This window comes from Furipterus horrens, unplaced genomic scaffold (genome assembly GCF_987537825.1).
Source record: "Furipterus horrens unplaced genomic scaffold, mFurHor1.1.pri manual_scaffold_8, whole genome shotgun sequence".
NCBI classification, from domain to species: domain Eukaryota; kingdom Metazoa; phylum Chordata; class Mammalia; order Chiroptera; family Furipteridae; genus Furipterus; species Furipterus horrens.
The window spans coordinates 60,597,925-60,607,872 of NW_028327178.1; the positions used below are offsets into that span (position 1 = coordinate 60,597,925).

The 9,948-nt window shown below is 40.7% G+C and overlaps 1 non-coding gene across 1 annotated transcript; it reads left to right on the forward strand.

Annotated features, from left to right (window-relative positions):
* The first annotated feature begins 7,894 nt into the window (after nucleotides 1–7,894).
* On the forward strand, nucleotides 7,895–8,058 carry LOC150003017 (U1 spliceosomal RNA). The gene has a single exon (XR_016512886.1). It is a non-coding gene; the product is annotated as a U1 spliceosomal RNA (small nuclear RNA).
* Nucleotides 8,059–9,948: the final 1,890 nt, after the last annotated feature.

Here is a 9,948-nt window from a genome sequence, read left to right on the forward strand (position 1 = left end):
CTCCAAACTGGGGGACTGTGGGGAAACTGGGGATGGCCTTTTCCCACCCTGTAACAACTCCCCACTTTTAGATTTAAGACCCTTTATAATCTAATAAAAGACAATGGACAAAAGTCTTGGGGTCCTCTAGCTGCTTCAGGCTGGACATGGTCATCATCCTACCTACACTTGGGTCCAGGGATCCCTAATAGAGTAGGGGTATGGAGGAGGGGAGGGTGGCCTTCCCATGTGGAGAAGGATCTTGCAGAGTCCAGGTCAATTTGCTGTCACTGGGCTGTTTCCAAGGGCTGGTACTGCTGGACAAGCTGACATCCTTGTCATATTCTTGGGGCAACAGATTTGGCAACAGGGTTAAAAGGCAAAACTGAAACTATAATCACTAAATGACAAAAGCTGGGACCAATTTTTCAATATCTCACATTAGGAAAAAAACGGCTTTTCTGGGGGAAGATTTGCAAGGCATGTCACACCTGTCCAAAGCCCCTTTTCCCCACTACACTTAGCTTGGGCTTAAGGGAATATTTTAGGACTCCCCCTTTTAGACCTCTGAGCCCTTTTTTCCAAGCCATTAGGGCACAAAAGGAAACCAGTTTTAAAGTGAAGCCCACAGATCACCCCATACCTCACCAACCCAACCACTTAGTTCAGCCAGACCGTTGAGTCTCAGGAGGCAGTGATGCAGATGGACTTCTTAAGTGAGGCCTATGTTGTACAATCACTCAGGTAGGCTTATGCTCTATGAAAAGAGAAGGAAGAACACACATGTTAATTTACACAACAACCCATAAACCAACCTCTAAGTTTGTGAGACTGTCTTTTTTGGAAGACTTCCAGTTGCAAGGCTTTTGCTGGAACAGTGGGATTTAACAGTGGTAATTTGACACATTCTTCTTGCCTCTACATTGAGCATCTCTGATGATGTAAGAAACCCAGTTCCAACTTTCAGATGAAAACAAACTTTAAAGACAGCTACATTAGTCCAATGTTTACCACTGAGCACTGTGATTTTCCTTAAATCACGATTTTTTTTTTTTTTTTTTTTTGGTGCCATGACTCGGATTCGAACCGTTAAATCACGATTTTTCTCCTTAAGATCACCCTCATTGTCATTAAAGGGACTGCATTAAGTCCATTTTAATTTAGCCTGTTCATTTGTGTGAACATAAGAGCAGCATTGTTTACATATTATCATTAAATCTGCTTTGCTGGAAGTTATAAGGAACCCTTAGATTTGACTGTTTAGTCTGCCCTTCAGGTCACAGAAACTGAGCCAAACAGCTGCCACCTGGCCTTGCCTGTAAACACCTGCTTCTTTCAAGTCCTTGGGGTTTTTCCATTGCGCCTTAAGGTTCCTTTTTAACCATCTATCAGGAAAGCAACCTTTGTTACTTCCCTAGAAAGATTGCCACAAACCACACAACAAACCAAGGTATCAGGCTTTTTCCTCATGGGCTTTCTTTAGCTTTGAAAGTCAATCCCAGTTCCTCAGGGCGTTCCGATAAGAACCAGAGCCCAGGCATGCTTTCTTCAGCCATGACATTCCAGTCAAAGTCTTGATTGACAAAACCTCTATCAACAACTGGTCTTATCAGGCTTTTTTGTTTTGTTTTGTTTTTAATATGTTTTCTTGATCATGCTGTTACGGTTGTCCCAATTTATTTTCCCTTTGTGCCCTACCGCCCAGTGACACTGCTCCCTCCAGTTGTCCATCCCTTTAGTCCATGCCCATTGGTTGTGCATATAGTTGTTCTCAACATCTTCCTGTCTACTCCACTCCCTCCTACTATGCTTCTTAATTCCTGTACCATCTCCCTCCCTTCCCCTTCTTTCCCCTCCCCTCTGACCTCCCGCCAATATGTTCCCCATACCTATAATTCTTTTTATGCTCTAGTTGCCTACTTAGTTTGCCTTTGTTTTGATTCCCTAGCTTCTGTTGTTGGATGTTGTGATACAGTTTTCATTTTAATGTTCATAGTTTTGATCCTCTTTCTCCTAAACAAGTCCCTTTAACATCTCATATAACAGTGGTTTGGATCTGATGAACTCCTTCAGTTTTACTTTGTCCGGGAAGCACTTTCTCTGCCCTTCTACTCTGAATGACAGCTTCGCTGGATAGAGTAATCATGGCTGTAGGTTTTGCTTTTCATTACTTTGAATATTCTTTTCCAGTCCCTTCTTACCTGCAGAGTCTCCTTTGAGATATTAGCTGATAGTCTTCTTGGGACGCCTTTGTACATAATTGTCTTCTTCTCTCTTGCTGCTTTTAAGATTCTCTCTTTATCCTTAATTTTTGACATTTTGAATATAATGTGTCTTGGTGTGGTTCTCCCTGGGTCCAGATTTTTTGGAACTCTGTGCTTCCTGGACCTGTAATTCCATTTCCTTCCCCAAGTTAAGGAAGTTCTGCTTCATTATTTTTTCACATATTTTTTATATATTTATTTATTTATTTTATTTTTGGTTTTTCAATTACACTTGTCCCCTTTTTCTGCAATTTCTCTCCCCCACCCAACCCACCCCCTCTCCTGCCATCATATCCCTCCCCGTTGTCCATGTCCATGAGTCATTTACACGGGTTCTTTGACTAAACCCTTCCCTTACTTATCCCCCTTCTCTCCCTCTCCCCTCCCCCATATTGACTGCTATTCTGCTCTTTGTTCTGTTTAGTTCCTTTGTTTGTGTTGTTCTTTAGTTTCCTGTATTAGGTGATATCATATGGTATTTTTCTTTCTTTGCCTGGCTTATTTCACTAAGCATAATTCTCTCTAGTTCCATCCATGTTGTTGCAAATGGCAGGAGTTCCTTCTTTCTTTCTGCTACATAGTATTCCATTGTGTAAATGTACCCCAGTTTTTTGATCCACTCATCTACAGATGGGCACTTAGGTTGTTTCCAGCACTTAGCTATTGTAAACAGTGCTGCAATGAACATAGGGGTGCATAAGTTCTTTTGAATTGGTGTTTCAAGATTCTTCGGGTATAATCCTAGTAGTGGAGTCGCTGGTTCAAAAGGCAGTTCCATTTTTAATCTTTTGAGGTAATTCCATACTGTTCTCCATAGTGGCTGCACTAGTCTGCATTCCCACCAACAGTGCAGTAGGGTTCCCGTTTCTCCACATCCTCGCCAGCACTTGTTGTTTGTTGATTTGTTGATGATGGCCATTCTGACTGGTGTAAAATGGTATCTCATTGTGGTTTTTATTTGCATCTCCCTGATGGCTAATGATGTTGAGCATTTTTTCATGTGTCTAGGGACCTTCTGTATGTCCTCTTTGGAGATGTGTTTGTTCAGGTCCTTTGCCCATTTTTTAATTGGGTTGTTTGTTTTCTTGATGTTGAGTCGTATAAGCTCTTTATATATTTTGGAAATCAGTCCCCTGTCTGTGATGTCATTGGCAAATACGTTTTCCCATATGGTTGGTTTCCTTTTCATCTTGCTGATATTTTCTTTTGCTGAACAGAAACTCTTTAGTTTGATGTAATCCCATTTATTTATTTTTTTCTTTATTTCTCTTGCTTTAGGAGATGTATCCATGAAGAAATTGTTACGTGAGATATCTGATATTTTCTTGCCTATGTTTTCCTCTAGGACTTTTATGGTGTCACGGCTTACATTTAAGTCTTTGATCCATCTTGAGTTTATTCTTGTGTGTGGTGTAAGTTGGTGGTCTAGTTTCATTTTTTTGCAGGTCCCTGTCCAGTTCTCCCAGCACCATTTCTTAAAGAGGCTCTTCTCACTCCATTTTATGTTCCTTCCTCCTTTATCAAATATTAGTTGACCATAGAGGCCTGGGTTTATTTCTGGACTCTCTATTCTGTTCCACTGATCTATATGTCTGTTCTTATGCCAGTACCAGACTGTTTTGATTACAGTGGCTTTGTAGTATTGTTTGATATCTGGTGTTGTGATTCCTCCTGCTATGTTCTTCTGTCTCAAGATTGCTTTTGCTATTCGGGGTCTTTTTTGGTTCCATATGAATTTATGGAGTATCTGTTCTAGGTCTGTGAAATATGTCATTGGTATTTTAATAGGGATTGCATTGAATCTGTAAATTGCTTTGGGTAGCATGGCCATTTTGATGATGTTGATTCTTCCCATCCAAGAACATGGTATTTGCTTCCATTTATTTGTATCTTCCTTAATTTCTTTCTTCAATGTTATGTAATTTTCAGAGTACATGTCTTTTATCTCTTTGGTTAAGTTTACTCCTAGGTACTTTATTTTTCTTGTTGCGATAGTAAATGGTATTTTCTTTTTTGTCTCTGTCTCTGCTATTTTATTGTTGGTGTACAGAAATGCCTTAGATTTCTGTATATTTATTTTGTACCCTGCGATTTTGCCAAATTCACTTATTATATCGAGTAGTCTTTTAGTGGAGTTTATAGGATTTTCTAGGTATACTATCATGTCATCTGCATATAATGAAAGTTTTACTTCCTCTTTCCCAATTTGGATGTCTTTTATTTCTTTTTCTTGTCTGATTGCTGTGGCTAGGACTTCCAACACTATGTTGAAAAGGAGTGGAGAGAGTGGACAACCTTGTCTAGTTCCTGATTTCAGGGGGAATGCTTTCAGTTTTTGTCCATTGAGTATGATGTTGGCCTCAGGCTTCTCATATATAGCCTTAATTATGTTAAGGTATGCTCCCTCTATTCCCATTTTGCTGAGTGTTTTCAACATAAATGGGTGTTGTACTTTATCAAATGCTTTTTCTGCATCTATTGATATGACCATGTGATTTTTGTCTTTCATTCTGTTTAGGTGATGTATTATATTTATTGATTTGCAAATATTAAACCATCCTTGCATCCCTGGAATGAAGCCCACTTGATCATGGTGTATGATCTTTTTGATGTATTGCTGGATCCTGTTTGCCAATATTTTATTGAGGATTTTAGCATCTATGTTCATCAGTGATATTGGCCTGTAGTTTTCTTTCGTTGTTGTGTCTTGACCTGGTTTGGGGATTAGGATAATACTGGCTTCATAGAAGGAGTTTGGGATGTTCCCGTCTTCTTGGATTTTTTGGAACAGTTTGAGGAGGATAGGAGTTAGTTCTTCCCTGAATGTTTTGTAGAATTCGCCTGTGAAGCCATCCGATCCAGGGCTTTTGTGTGCAGGGAGATTTTGGATTACTGTTTCAATTTCCTTCTTTGTTATTGGTCTGTTGAGACTTTCCACTTCTTCTTGATTCAGTTTTGGAAGGTTGTATGTTTCTAGAAATTTGTCCATTTGTTCTAGATTGTCAAATTTCTTGTCATACAGTTGTCTGTAGTAATTTCTAACTATCATTTGTATTTCTGAGGTATCAGTCGTGATTTCTCCTCTTCCATTTCTGATTTTGTTTATTTGGGTCTTCTCTCTTTTTTTCTTGATTAGACTGACTAGAGGCTTGTCGATTTTGTTTATTTTTTCGAAGAACCAGCTCCTAGTTTTGTTGATCTTTTGGATTGTTTGTTTAGTCTCTATGTAATTTAGTTCTGCTCTGATCTTGATGATTTCGTTCCTTCTTATTGCCCTAGGCTTTGTTTGTTGTTGTTGTTCTAGTTCTTGTAGGTTTATGGTTAGGTTTTTTATTTGAGATTCTTCTATCCTTTTCAGATATGCCTGTATTGCTATGAACTTCCCTCTCAGGACTGCTTTTGCTGTGTCCCACAGGTTTTGGGCTGTTGTGTGCTCATTATCATTAGTTTCTAGAAATTTCTTGATTTCTTCTTTGATGCCATTTTAACCCATTCATTATTTAATAGCATGTTATTCAATCTCCATGAGTTTGGGTGTCTTTGATTTTTTTTCTCTGAGGTTGATTTCTAGTTTCAAGGCATTGTGATCTGAAAAGATGCTTGATATGATTTCAATTTTCTTGAATTTGTTGACGCTTGTTTTGTGACCTATCATGTGGTCTATCTTTGAAAATGTCCCATGTGCATTTGAAAAGAATGTATATTTTGCTTCTTTGGAGTGGAAACTTCTATATATATCAGTTAGATCCATATGGTTTAGTGTGTTGTTCAATACCTGTATATCCTTGGTGTTTCTTTGCTTTGATGATCTGTCTATTGTTGATAATGGAGTGTTGAAGTCCGCTACTATGAGTGTGTTGTTGTTGATATCCTTTTTGTGGTCTTCTAGTATTTGCTTTATGTATTTGGGTGCTCCTATGTTGGGTGCATATATGTTTATCAAAGTCATATCTTCTTGATGGATTGTTCCTTTAAGTATTATGAAATGTCCTTCTTTGTCACTTTTTATTGCCCTTGCTTTGAAATCCGTTTTGTCTGATATGAGGACTGCTACCCCAGCTTTTTCACATAATTTTTTAATTTCTAGTTCTTCTTCACCTTCTGGCAACCCTATGATTCGGATATTAGCTCACTTATAGCTGTCCCATAGGTTTCTGAGCCTCTTCTCGTTTTCCTCACTTTCTGTTTCCTCTTTTTGCACTGGTTGACTGTTTATGCCTTCCCTATGTTTCAATTTGTTGCTTTGATCTCTGGATTTCTTTCCCTCACCACTTGTTTCATATATGTTTTTATTCATTTCAGCAGGACTAGCCTTCATTCCTTCCCTGCCTTGTTTAACATCCACTGTTAGGTCTGTAAGCTGTCTTATAATTATAGATCTGAACTGAGCTTCAGAAAGATTTATCTATCTGCTGGTCCGATAGATCATGTATTTTGCTGTCTGGTCAGCTGTGTGATTGGGATCTCTATTATGATTCCTGCCATCCTGACAGGTTTGTTTACCTTTCCTTCCTGGGCTGGGCTGTCACACCTCCTATGCTATAGAGGGCGGAGCTCCATGCACTCATCACAACCAGGCGATCCTTCTCACCACACTGGGGTGCTTTGTGTGTGGGCGGGGGTCCAAGATGGATTCCTGCAGTTCACTCTCCAATGAGAGACTGGGAGCCTCCTTCTCTGTCTACATGCCCTCTAGCCCTCACAGTCTGAGGCAATGGGGGTCTGCCTTCTCTGGTGTTGGAATTGTGAGCTGACAGGTCTGGACTACAGCCAGGGGTGCTCCCTAGGTGCTTCTTGCCTCCCCTTAAATACGGGTGTTTGTGTTTACTGCAGTCCTGCCACCCTTCGCCACAGCTGCTGCCACCAGCACTGCTTGACATCTCCACCCTGGCTTCACCCCTCCTTCCTGTCTGGACGAGCACCACTTGTTTATAACTTCATACGTTGGACTTCCATGTAACTTCATTTCTGGAACTTCTGGTTATTTATGGTGTTGCAGTAGTTGTAGTCCTTCTTAGTTGTGGAGGGAGATGGAGCATGTCAGTCTAGGCCTCCACCTTGGCCAGAAGTCCTGGTCTTATTAGTTTTATGCAAAGAAACCTAATTAATTATTTACTCCTTCAGAATGCCTAATTCTGGAGGGATCAGGTAGAGGGAAAAATATAGTGTGAAGGAAAATATAGTATCCTTCTAATCGTCACTAAAATTGCATCCTCATGCCTTATATTTTCTCTTGTTCACTTTCCTACATGGTGAAGTTTTATAGCTTTCCCTGGGAAACCTCAATTTTCCTTTCAGAGCATAAACAGAGGTATAATTCAAAACACAGAAAGCTACGCACTCTCTCACCAGCATCTACTGGCCTCTCAGAGAGACATGCCCTTTCACCCACAGCTGGCATGCTCATCAGCATCCCATGGCCCCTTGCATTAATGTCTCTACTGGTGTACTCACTGGTCTACTGGCAGGGGCATGCCCTCTCACCAGTTTATAGATGACCTTTCCTAGATCTTGCTAGCCAAAAACAGATACAGAGAATTCAAGAACAGAAAAGAATTCGGAACCATAAAATTCAAAGCGCAGTACTTTCCCATAAAATTAGAGCACAAGTAGCTGAGGTTTTCTTTTCCCAAGTTAGAAAACTTTCACACATACTTACCTGGCAGGGGAGATACCATGATCATGATGGCTGTTTCCCCAGGGCAAGGCTTATCCATTGCACTCCAGATGTGCTGATCTCTGCAATTTCCCCCAATGTGGGAAACTTGACTGCATAATTGTGGTAGTGTGAGGCAGAGTTGCGTCCAACGTCTTAGGCTTGGTTGGAAACTGCTCTGTCCAGCAGATGTTTCATAACCACAGTGGGACAAATCTATCCATGACACTGTATTTTGTCTGGGGGGTAGGAAGGTAGCTGCTCTCTCTAGGGGAGAACAGCAATCAGACCTCCATCCCTCATGCCTTTTATTGAAAAGATACGCATGGGAGATACAAGGTCAAAATTCATAAATCATCAATAGCTTTTAGACACTTGGATTACAGTTGACAATAACAGATTACAAGTACCAGTACAGAGGGCACAGTGACAGGTCTGTGTCAGGGTCTATTAACTATCTTGACGCCACACTGGTATTAGGTGCAGGGTTTCATACATTCCTTGCTAGAGATTGTTTATACTAAACCAAGAGATAAGAAAAGCAGAGCAAGTTCTAAAGCATAATAAGCGCTTTTTAAATCCAATTCCCATGGAACCCCTCTGAGTGGTTTTTGGTTATGTCTCCCACACAGCCTTTTGTTTAGACTTAAAGACAAGCCGGGGCGGGTGGGGGAGTGGGGTGGGGGTGGGGGGCAAGTCAGGCTCACTGCCCAGGGCTACAATTCCCTAAACCGCAAGGAGCAGTTCTCCACATCTCCCCCTTTTTTGTTTTTTGTAATACCTATAGTAGAAGGGCCTATAAAGCTTGCTACTTGCTTGTCTCAAATATGATCATGAGTAAATAACTTCTAGATACATCGGAGGACACTGAGCATGACAATGATTAATAAACATCAGCTGCTCCCATTATCCATATATGTAAATTTAATCCTTGAAACCAATTCTTAGGGTTAAGCCATTGAAGGTTATCGCTTAGGGTTTGAAACACTTTTTGTTCAGCAAGCTGCTTAATGTCCATAAGTTGCTGATGGAGTTCAAACTGCAATTGATCAATTTGGCCTTTAAGGTTGGTAGAAAAGGCCCCTCGAAGATGATGTTGGATGTCTGCCCAGGAATGCTGGCTGGAATTCCATCTCAGGGGAGTAACGCAGAGTTTTGAAAACCCTGGATCACAGGTGAGCTGTTGCCTGCTAACTAGGGCATCCTGATGTTCCCCCAACTACAGTACAGCTGAGAGTCGAGCCAGGATTTCCTGATTGATGCAAGTCTGCTGGGTCATCTCTTGAGTGCTGTTAGTGAGTAAGGCTTCCACTGTATGGGCAGTCTGGACAGACTCTGCGAAGACAGTCACAGCAGTGGTAGCTGTAGCAAGAACAACAACAGCATAGATAATACAAGCAATAAGAGTGCCTATAAAACGTCGGACTCTAATTTCAGCAAGAGCCTGATTGAGTTCAGTGAGCACCCTAGGGTCTCGCCATTTCCTGGTGACATTTAACTGGCAACCGAATTTCTGATTGCCTTCACACCATGAAGATGGTTGTTAAATTAAGTTGAGTAACATTAGTCCAAGTAATGCAGCTAGCGTAAATAGAGCCAGCAGTAATATGAAGATAATATACATTAAAGGAGTGATTATAATCAAGCTGGGGTACCCCAGGAATAGCAAGAAACAAATAAGGGTGAGAGGTGCATATGGTAACCCATGCCTTGCTTAAGGTTTTGATATTAAAGTAATCTTTTCCTGTCTCAGGATCCTGATTATATGAGAAAAGTCCTATAATTCTTTCTATAAGTGGCAATCCCATTTTCCATATATTTACATGCCATGGGCTACTATGATTTTGAGATGTAATGTGAATAATAGGTGCCCCAGTACCTATCCCTGTCCATGCTAGCTTGGCATGGGTAACGTGGGGAAATGCCTTAACTGGACCATTGCTGGCATTGCCTTTAATTTTCCAGTAAGCTTCCCAATTCTCAGCTTGTAAGGGGGTGCCAGGAATTCTTACAGCGGAGGCCTCTGTGCTTTTGCAGAAAGACCATGTA